Below are 11,199 nucleotides of genomic sequence, written 5' to 3' on the forward strand. Positions count from 1 at the left end.
ATGATGAAGGTTTTCTAGAATATCTGGAGGATATCATTGGAAGCAACAAATATGTGGAAAAGATTGATGAATCACACAAACTGTTAGCACTCTTTTCATTTCAATTCTGAGATAAAGAGAACATGCAACTTTCTTAATCCATGAAACTATTTATACTTGTTGCAGTACTGGTCCATTTTTTTTATTTGAGTATGATTAAGTATTTAGTTTGTTTTAATGAATTTAGTGTGTTTTCAAAATAGTTTTTAATACTTTTTTGATACTTAAGCTGTGACACCCTCTACCCCTCACATATATACTAATAAGAAATAAAAAAAATTCAAATATTAATTAAAAGTATTTTTAAAACATTTTTTTTAAACAAGTCTTTCAAAGGGGAAAAAGGCTCACATTCATTTTCTTCTACATCATATTTAAACTTGTCCAAATAAATAATAAAGTATTCTCGACTCAACAAGGTCGTCTAAGCTTCATACAATTAATATAGAACATATATCCTAATGTCACATCCTATCAGAGCGTTGTGTTCCCGTGTCCTCTAGCATGAGGTTCTTCATAGTCATCCACCTATTCATCTGCTCCCCCGAACACTAGTTCAAGATCATCACAGGATCCAAACACAACAACAACAGGGAGTGAGTTATCACATTCCTAGCTAATAGAGAAACAAGACAATTAAATATACATATTATATAAATGAGATACCACTTGCTTAAACATAACTCACGTAACTTCACCACTTCGTCATTCAAAATTCATTTTTCAATTATCAATCACATTACACAAGAATCTCACACTTCGATCAAGATATAATAACACATCAATTAGCAAGCATATGCAATAGTTATGTTAAGACTCAATCCTATATGCAATGTGGTACCATGTCAGTGAAAAACAACCCTGGGGCGTTTAGGAGTACATAACAAGACACCACACAATGGGTTTGTCAGGTCACTCTCACTAAGTAAGATCATAGGGAGACCAGTCAAGGTCACGATGTTTTGCGAGAATGCTCCAACCTTATGGGATCAGCATAGGCTTAAAGGAGCACTCAAACCCGGTGACCCCCAAGGCCTACACTCCGAAGAGTCCGTCAGGGCCTCTCCCTCCTGATTCAGGTCCAACCCCTAAAATAATTTTTTTTTTACATGCAGACACTGCTCATGAATTATATAATACCCACGACCTTACACTCGTGTTTTAAACACGTTCAACACAATTGCACTACGATTTAACACTTGTTCCTAAATAGGAAACCTACATTTTCTCTTTAACACTGCGCATCAACGCTTTTCTCAAGATAACACTGGTCGGGTTATTGTACAATTCATAGCTTACAACACAAGTAATTTCACATCAATTGTTAACTACACACTTATCCACAACTAGAACTCATTCACAATTTCACATCTCATAGTATCACAATTCACCATCACATGTTTACACGTATCTCACAAATTAACACATGTTGAACTTTACACTTATACTCAATCTCAATAACAAGATTATAATCTCAAAGCAACATGTTCTTCTACAATTCATCACATACTCACAATTTGAATCATCATTTTATATCCTCAATATAACAATTTATATAAAATACTATCACAACATTAGGACTAAAACCTCTTAAATAATATTACACAATTATATCAAAATCATAGGTCGAAATATACAAATATCAAGAGCACAATTTATCAAGCAATTTTCATTAGAACATCAATATTTTATTTATAATCATAAAGGAAAAATTTCAATTTAATAAACATCTCAAAATAAAATCCCTATTTAATCCTCTAAGGATCCCTACACATGTTCTTACACATGTTCTCACTAATCCCCAACTGTGAATAACTCATCCCTTACCTCTGAGCGGACTCACGTGTCTTTAGCCAGCGATAGCAACATCTCTAGCGGTTTCCTGAAATTCTTTCAATTATTCCTCCGACTGCTCCGATAGAATTCTCAAATGTCAGAGAGACGGAGAAGAGATTGAAACCTCCACTTGTACTGTTTTCACGCGATTCCTTTTTCTCCATCCACAAATATTATCTCGCAAATCCCAACGGTGGAAGCGTGCGGAATTGAATTTCAAACAACATATCCAAATTTCATGAAAATCCAACGGCTAACGAAACCGGGATCGTAGTTTTACCGAGACAATTTTGGGTTTCTGCGGGAAATTAAAATGATACAAAGCGAAGGGTTTTTCTCTAAGCTCATATAGGATTTTGAAATTCCCAACGGTGAGAATGTTCAGAATTGGGTTGCGAACATGATACTCAAATTTAACGACGATCCAACGGTGAACAGGTTCGAGATCGTTGTTTTTCTGAGACTGGTTTGGTGGACTGCGGGAAAAAGAAAGGGTTTTGAGAGGAAAAGGGAAAAAACGAAAATGAGGCCAAAAGGAGGCAGCTGACTTAACCTAACTATTTATACCTAGGGTACTCAGCCGATTATTTGCTCTATATTTATTTATTTATTTATTTTTACTAAAAAGTGTTTTAAATTTATTTACGAAAAATTGGGTGGTTACATAAGCTGTTAAGCATTCTTCCTTGCAGTTGCAACTTTTCATTTTCCATTCTATTTTACTATTGAAGTGCTTAGTCAAGTTAGGTTCCTTATTCTAATAGCAGATAATCATGACTCTCTGCTGCAAACACCATTGTTGTATTAGATACTCTTATATATATATATATATATATATATATATATATATATATATATATATATATATATATATATATATATTGGCATGATTTATTTCAAAATATGTTCTTATATTTTTTATTTTAGTCAATTGTATATAATTATCTCAAGGTCTAAATTGTTTTTTTTTTGTTGTTATTGTCTGGGATGCATCAAGCTGATTTTCAGTGTTTTTGGTGGTGGTAGCTGGTCTTTATTTTTTTAATATTATCTACCATGTAGACAAATGGAGCTAATATCCTATGTGCTATAGAGGGTTTTTAGCTACTTGTATTTTTTTTTTGCCTTTGTTAACCCTGTCATTGACTGGTAAGCAGTTGAAACTGAGAAATATCGCTCTGAGCTTGCTAAAGTTCGTGCTGAGCTTGAACCTTGGGAAAAAGATTTGATTGAGCACAATGGAAAACTTGAAGTTGCATGTACAGTGGCTAAGCTTCTAAATGATAAGGTGAGAATGATTTCTCTTACTTTCAAGTGCTATTGCTCTGTCCATGCCATCAAATTACTAATCCCCTCTGTTGTTAGCCTGTATAATTTAAATTTCATCTGTGTTATGATATTTTCCACATTTTATGTCCTTGTTATGCATTTAACAAATATAAAAAAATATAAACATAAATACCCCAAAAAAAAAAAACAATGGCTGCCTGAAGCTAGCTTAGTCATAAAATGATATCTTAGTTTCTTCCAGATATAACAGTTCACCCTGATGAGCAACAACAAAGCCAAAAAAGGGTTAAACTCAAAAAATGGAATACATAGAAAACTAGTAACACCAACCAAAGTTTCTGCTTCACTTTAATTAAGAGGGCATCTTTCTGACATGCATGCTCGAGATTCTTGGGGGATGCACTTATTTATTTATAATGAATTACTCTATACATGTGGAGCAGAATCTCTTTATATTTTCCAGTAGGTGGATGTTTAATATAAGACTATTCTTGATTTAATTTGCAGCATGAAGGTGCTTCTCAAGCCTTTGAAGATGCTCAAAAGCAGACGAAAATCATATCAGAAACAATTAAATCAAAAACTGCCAGCATTTGTCAAATCAATAGTGATATAGAAAAGAGGAAGCATGAAGGAATATATGGTCGCATGGGTGATTTAGGTGCTATTGATGGTATTATTTGAGTGAGCTAGACCCCTTGCTAGTTTCCTGTTAACTAGTGTTTGAAGACTATTGGTGATTTGGTAGTTTAATTTATTATGTGAAGATGCTGGATTTTTAGGTTAATAAATTTATTCATACAATAGTTTGGTTTGAAAGTTAGATAACATATGTGGCTATTATTTCCTAGTATAGAATTTTAATTTTTAAATTAGCATTGAGTTGAAAAGTTGAAATATTAGGAAGAATGCACAATATATAATTATATATATATATATAGTAGTTAAATACTAATACAATTTAAGATAGTAATTAGCTCTAGTAAGTTAAATTAGCACGTAGTTTGTGATTTTTCTATTACTGACTCAAATATGTGTATTTTTACATTTAGTAAACCACAATCATGCACTTTAACATCACATCAATATTTGAAGGGTAAATTATAAATTTCGCACAAATAATAAAAAGAAATTCATTATTCTACATCGGTTGAGTGATAAACGATGTAGAAACCCTTCAAATTCTACATCGGTTGACTTATAACCGATGTAGAAACCTTGCCATTCCTACCCATTCTAGATTGGTTCAGTAATAAACGATGTAGAAATTCTTCAAATTTTACATCGGTTGACTTATAACCGATGTAGAAATCTTGACATTGTTACCCATTCTACATCGGTTGACTGATAACTGATGTAGAAACACTACCATTCAACATCAGTTTCAACCTTAGAACCGATGTAGAAAGCTCACATTCTACATCGGTTGAGTTACACAACCGATGTAGAAAGGTCGCCCTTCAAAGACAGTCCTCCAACCGATGTCGGTATTCAACGACACTGTGTTACCACCACGCGTCATAATCGATGTAGAAAGGCCATTAGAACCGATGTAGAAGGCCTTTTTTTAGTAGTGTGAAGGCAGTGAATAGTAAAGCCACCTTTAGTGGCATAAGACAACAAAGTGAGAATGAAAATTTTAACCCCTATGTGCATAGGCCTATGAATTGGTTGGGGGAGTAGAAATTTTCTACTATGCCTTTAATGACCAAGCTTCATCCTTGGCTATAAATAACACCTCCCTTCCATCATTCTTGCATCCCACTACAATTGTAGTAATTCCATTTGAGAGAGTTAGCAATACTAATGAGGTGTGTTCTCCTATTATAAGAGAGTGAAATTATTCTCTCCTTATATTTAGATAGATGTTGTAATTTTCTTCCACTGAGTGAAAATATTTCTCTTGTCTTGCCGGTGATTTTTCCCTTCTATTGAGGGTTTTCCACATAAAAAATTATATGTCAATTCCTATTTTTCTAATCTCTTATCGTAGTTGAGTGATTATTTTGTTACTCTGGTACCTAACACAAAGTGTTGCGGGGATTGAGCTTGACGCTCACAATGATCATGTTGTTTCCAATCATAGAAGAAGGCTTCCCCAGCTTCTCCATGACCATGATGATGTTTTCCTCTTTTGTTTGTAAATTGATGGATGGAAATTGTCTGGTTGCTATACATCAAAGAATTTAAGTGTAAAATGCACTCTATGATTGATACTTGTGGGACATGCTTTGGACACATGTCTCAATTAAAAAATATTCTTTTAGACTCGTACTTCTCTCTGACACAGTTTGGACACTCTCCTACACACCTTGTGTGCATATGTGTGTGTGTGGTGGAGTTTGTGCTTCACACTTCATAAATTGTGTTGTTTGGATTAATTTACGTGCGATCTGGTATCTTATTTTTTGGAAAATTAGTTGTATCGCAGTGTTCTTGTTGTGTGCTTGTGGTGGAGTTAGTGGCTTGATGCTTGCATTTCATTATAATGAATTAGTTTGAAAGAATGCATTGCTCTTCAAAATACAATTTCATCAATGCATGGGGAGAAAAACAAACTAATGAGTTTAAGGGATTAAATTTGCTTAAAAAATATAAGCGACTAAAATCACTCATTAGTTATAATAGAGGAGCTAGAAATGTAATTTTAAGCCTTGTCAATTATTATTGTTAGCTAAGTTTTTGGTGTGGGAAACATATGGTGTTGATTAGTGAAGTTTCTATTGCAGACACAGATGATGACAGTCACGGGACTTCTAAAAGGGCTCGAACTTATTTCAGTTCTCGTGTACAAAGTGATGATGATCTCGATGGGATGCACCAAACTGGGAACGATCAAGATGATGTACTACAGTATTCCTGTCTGCTTTCAATTTTTTCTTCTTTTTCCTTTTCCCTTTTAAATCTTCTAGCAGTTTCACCATTGGTTTTATTTCACAATTAACATGGGTACACGGATCGTAGGATAAATTTGACGATGAAGCCGCGGAGATGCATCAAGTTCAAGGAACACTTCAAGAGTGGGTTATAAGAGATGAAGTACACCGCTTCATAGCCAGAAATTTCAAGAACTTCTTACTCGCATATATTAATCCAAAAAACTAACATCTAGGCAAGGAACATGTGTGGCTGATAAATGAGATGGTTTCAGGTAAATGTATTTTCTACAACATTCATGCATTCTATACTTGTAACAGTGAGCATTGTCTTTTTTCATCGGCTTAGTCACTGTTGTCGTTTAATGCAGCTAGTAAGTGCAGTTTGGAGATATAATACAAAAACTTAACCAATGTTCATCCCTAATTTGACTCTTGGTTGGTTGATGGGCCTCGATATGTTTTAGAAGTAATGGAAGATGTTACCAAAAAGCATTGCCTTTGATTACATCCAAATTACAAAAATATACACCAAAAGATTCATGTCTGCATAACTAACTTGATTGTTTATGATCGGATTCGAAATATAAGGTAATATGAAAAAGCAGAACTAATGTGTTACCCCCATTTTCCTCCCTTTTTTTATCGGATGAAAAACTTAAAGTTGCTTCTTTGGAGCAAGCAAAGCCACTTGAATACAATGATACGAATTGGGGGAGTAATAACCAAACGCTCTGGAGTTTTCCCCCCAATTGCAGCAAGTGAAGTATGACTACAACAAATGTAGGCCAATTTTGGGACCTTTTTCCCAGAATTCCTATTTAGGGGTGAAAGTTGGATATTGTCCCGCGTGTCAATCGAAAGGACCATTCTCTATCAATATTGATCAGGTTTAACTTTTTCAAATTCCTTTTTTCTTTTGGTTTTGCTAAATAAGTTGAGAGGGAATATCTAAATTTCATCTTTGGGTGCACCAATGTTGATGAATATAGATCATCGTTTTTACTAGGCCAAATGATTGCAAAAGGTTTTTTCCATTGAGATGTTACTTAAGAGATAAAAAGATACACAAACTTACTTTTTGCTTTCTATACTTGTTGTAGACAACTTATAGGAATTTCCACAAGCTTACTCTTCAAGAGGGCCCTAGAATAGTTCCCGCTGGTCGAGTTCCAAGAAACAAGGAAGTGATATTAGTGAATGATCGGATTGACTATGCTCGCATAGGGAAGAAATTGTATCATGGTTAACTTGGACATATTATTTTTTGGTCTCGAGTATTGTACATTGATTTTCTTATGTATTTTATATTTTCTGTTTCAGGAGGTCAGAGAACTTTGAATTATCCCTAAACACAAAAAATGGGTTTCTCGTGTTTGCCACCGTTGTTTAAGCAAATTATGTTACTGTAAAGAAACATGTCTTGTCTCCCTACAAACCTACATAGGAAGACAGAGAAGAGATTGAAAATTTGGGCAAAGACCCTCGAATAGGAGAAAGGGTTTGTTCCTTATAATTTTTATTAGTATTTTGCTTTCAATTTTATTATTGTTGTGTAATGTGCTGCAAACTGAATTTTAGATTATTGAGTCTATTGTCCATCAATATATGGTCATGAGGACATAAAAACTGTTATAGCTTTAGCTATGATAAGGAAGGAAATCATAGATTGAGAGGAGACATAAATGTTCTTCTTCTTGGTGATCTAGGAACAACAAAGTCTCAATTTCTTAAGTGTAGCTTCATCCATCTTATTTTGTAAATATCTTCTTTCCACTTATAATTATGATAAGTAAATTAATAAATATTTTAAAATCTACTACAAGGTATGTTGAAAAAACAGAACATAAAACTGTATATGCTAGTGGCAAAGGAGCTTCTGTCATGGGTCCCACAGATGCAGTTCATAAGGATCTAGTGATAACAGTGGATAAACACCAAGGAGATTTACACAACACTTTAATCCAAAACCTTAAAGACTCAGGTTTATAAGTCTTTCTTTCACTTATATGGTGTTCAACCTTCTCATTCTTACACAATATGAGACTTCATTTCAAACTTGTATTTCAACGTACACATTGAAAGATATTGGACGTACTAGTCAAAGTATTGATATATGGTTTAGTTCTTTTTTTCAAGCATCGAATTCATAATCTTATTTCTAAATTTACTTTTTTTTATTGGACTTCCTGATATGGTTCCTCAAAAACATTTTCCCAAAATGTTAAATTGACAGATCCTATCATTTCTCGTTTTGACATTGTCTGCGTTGTGAAGGTTATGTTTAAATTCATTGGTTCTTTGTTAACATCTTCATTTAAATGTATTTATTGAGGGAGTTTTATTATTTTGCAGGATGTTGTTGAACCGAACACTGTTGAAATGCTTGCAACGTTTGTCGTTGACAATCACTTCAAGTCACAAGATGTCCATGTATTGCCCTGCCAGCTGATCTAGAGGTCCTTATTAATATCCTATTGTTGTTAGTGTCCTTAAGGTAAACTTACATTATGTCTTATTTGTCTTGACTCGAGCCTTGTTTGCAGATACTTCCTCAAGAGCTACCGAAGAAGTACATTACATATGCCAAGTTGAATATTTCTCCACGTTTAGATGATCTCAAAATGGTTAAAGATGAACTGTCAGAAACCTATGTTGAACTGCAGAGGAAATCTTCAGTAATACTTGATCTCATTTTTTTTTTGCTTACCAAACTACATTGTAGTTATTGCTTGTATTCAATTTTTCTAACATGTTGCTCTTATTTTCTTCTATAGTATGGACAAGGAGTCCATATCGCCATAAGACACCTTGAATCAATGATAAGGATGTCTGAAGCTCATGCAAGAATGCATCTCAAACAACATGTTACACAAGAAAATGCTGACATGGCAATTCGTGTTCTACTTTAATCATTCATTTCAACTCAAAATTTTGGGGCGCAGAAAGCTCTTCAAAAGGTATATAAATATATTTTGAATCTGCCTCAGAATTCTGCTAAATCCCTATACTCCCTAGCATCATACTTTGTTATAAATTATTTTTATTTTGGCATTTTCTATTTATATAAATACTGCCATTTTTGCGATAGTGATTTCCTATAGAATTCATGGAATTTGTGCTGAACAAACATGTCATTTCCCTAAAATGTGTGCTTGTTGTTGCAGAGCTTTAGAAAGTATGTGACTTTCAAGAAGAACTATAATGATTTTCTCCTTTATATTCTCTGTGAGCTTGTACAGAATGCTTTTCTTTCAGAAGAAATTGTCACTGGATTTGCTTCGGGTCTAACATACCTAGATGTCGAAGTAGATAATCTCTGCAACAAGGTATTAACATTTGCCCTTTAATTTGTGTTTGTCTCCCACTAAGATAAGGGTAACTGACCAATGGTTTTTTTTATTACAAACTATATCAAAATAGGTTTGTTTTGAAACAAATTATTAACATGAGACTGTTTTGATCTTATGACAGTCATTTTTTGGTAATTACAAAAATAACCATAAATTGTCACAATATTAATATACCTTTTCTTATTATTTTCTAATTGTTTGTAGTTAATTTCTGACAATTTTAAAACGGTTAGGAAATAACAAGTATTGGGACAAAATAATTCCAAACATTATTTATGACTATTTTAAATGCTAAAAAAAATCTTCGTACCACTGATCTGATTCTCAAATTTGTTTGACATGTGGAGGCTCAAAGAGCATGACATTTACTATATAAAACCATTCTTCGATAGCAACCACTTTTTAATTAGGGCCAATTTTGTATTGGAAGAAGAACGAAAAGTGATTTGTGTGTGTGTGTGTGTAAACAAATCACTTTTCGTTCTTCTTCCAATACAAAATTGGCCCTAATGATACACCAAAAAAAATTAGGAGACACCAAATGATAGTTATACGTGACAAAAAAATCCCTACAAATAAATAGTTTTTTGGTTAAATGAATTACTTGAATGAGATGTTTAAATTACTTAATTATTAAATTTTAATTAACGATTTTTCAAATACAAAATTCGTTACAAGTTTTGTTATTGTTACCATTATTACCATCATTGTCATTGCTGATTGTCATCACCATGAACATCAATATCACTTTCATCATTGCTCCCACCGTCACCATTATCATCGTTGTCACAGTCATATAATTGACTAATACCACCACTATCGCCACAGACATCACCAATGCCACCATTAGTGTCACAACCACACTATTATCATTGTCATCAAAATCATCACCAGTGTTACCATTGTCGTCACTAACATCATTACCGGCATTGCTACACCATCAATGCCTCTACTAGTGTCATTGTTACTACTATCGTTACTAACAATACTATCTCTGTCATCGTCACCATAACCACCATCAATGTTGCGGCAAACACCACCACCACTAATACAATCTATGTCACCACCATCAACATCGATACCACCAACACATTGCCATTGCAACCACCATCCGCATCACCACCACTACCAATGCCACTCCACCACCATCCATCACAACTATCACTAATATTTCTATCATTGTCGTTGCTGTTGACATTAGTATCATCATCATTGTGATCACCACATACAAAAATACTCTTAAATTAATTTTAATATGATATAAAATTTTAAAATGAGTTTATTTAAAATTAATTATATTTTAAAAATTAGTTTAAATTTTTTTAAACTAAAACTAAAAACTGATTGTCATTTTTTAAAATTTCAAAACTTAAAGTTAAAGTTACCCCAAACGAGTTGTAAATAAGTAATGAAATATTATTTTAACTTTTCCCTTTCTATTAATATATTTAAATAATATATCTTTTCAGTTTTATTTTGTTTTTGTCTTTCTCATTTTCCCCCTTCTTATTTCAATTTTATTAACATCCAAAATCCAAATAGACAAGCCCAACAACCCCGATAATGAAGGGCACTGACCATTTGCATTTCTTTTTTGGAACGGAAAAGACAATATTTGGCTACGAAAGTGGGGTATTCTGAATTTTGGTGCTTTTGGTACAAACATTGAAATCGTTATCCATTTTACTTGGCCAAGACAAGAACCATGCCAGCAAATTCGCCTCCAATGGTAAGAATGAGGAACGTCCTTGCCAACAAACACACATTACATGTTTCCCTTCAACCCAACAAACAAAAAATACCTT

The 11,199-nt window shown here is 33.5% G+C and overlaps 1 pseudogene; it reads left to right on the forward strand.

Moving 5' to 3' along the window:
• The first annotated feature begins 49 nt into the window (after positions 1-49).
• On the forward strand, positions 50-9,904 carry LOC121173885 (DNA replication licensing factor MCM2-like; annotated as a pseudogene).
• Positions 9,905-11,199: the final 1,295 nt, after the last annotated feature.

Source organism: Glycine max, chromosome 17 (genome assembly GCF_000004515.6).
Source record: "Glycine max cultivar Williams 82 chromosome 17, Glycine_max_v4.0, whole genome shotgun sequence".
Classification (NCBI taxonomy): Eukaryota; Viridiplantae; Streptophyta; class Magnoliopsida; order Fabales; family Fabaceae; genus Glycine; species Glycine max.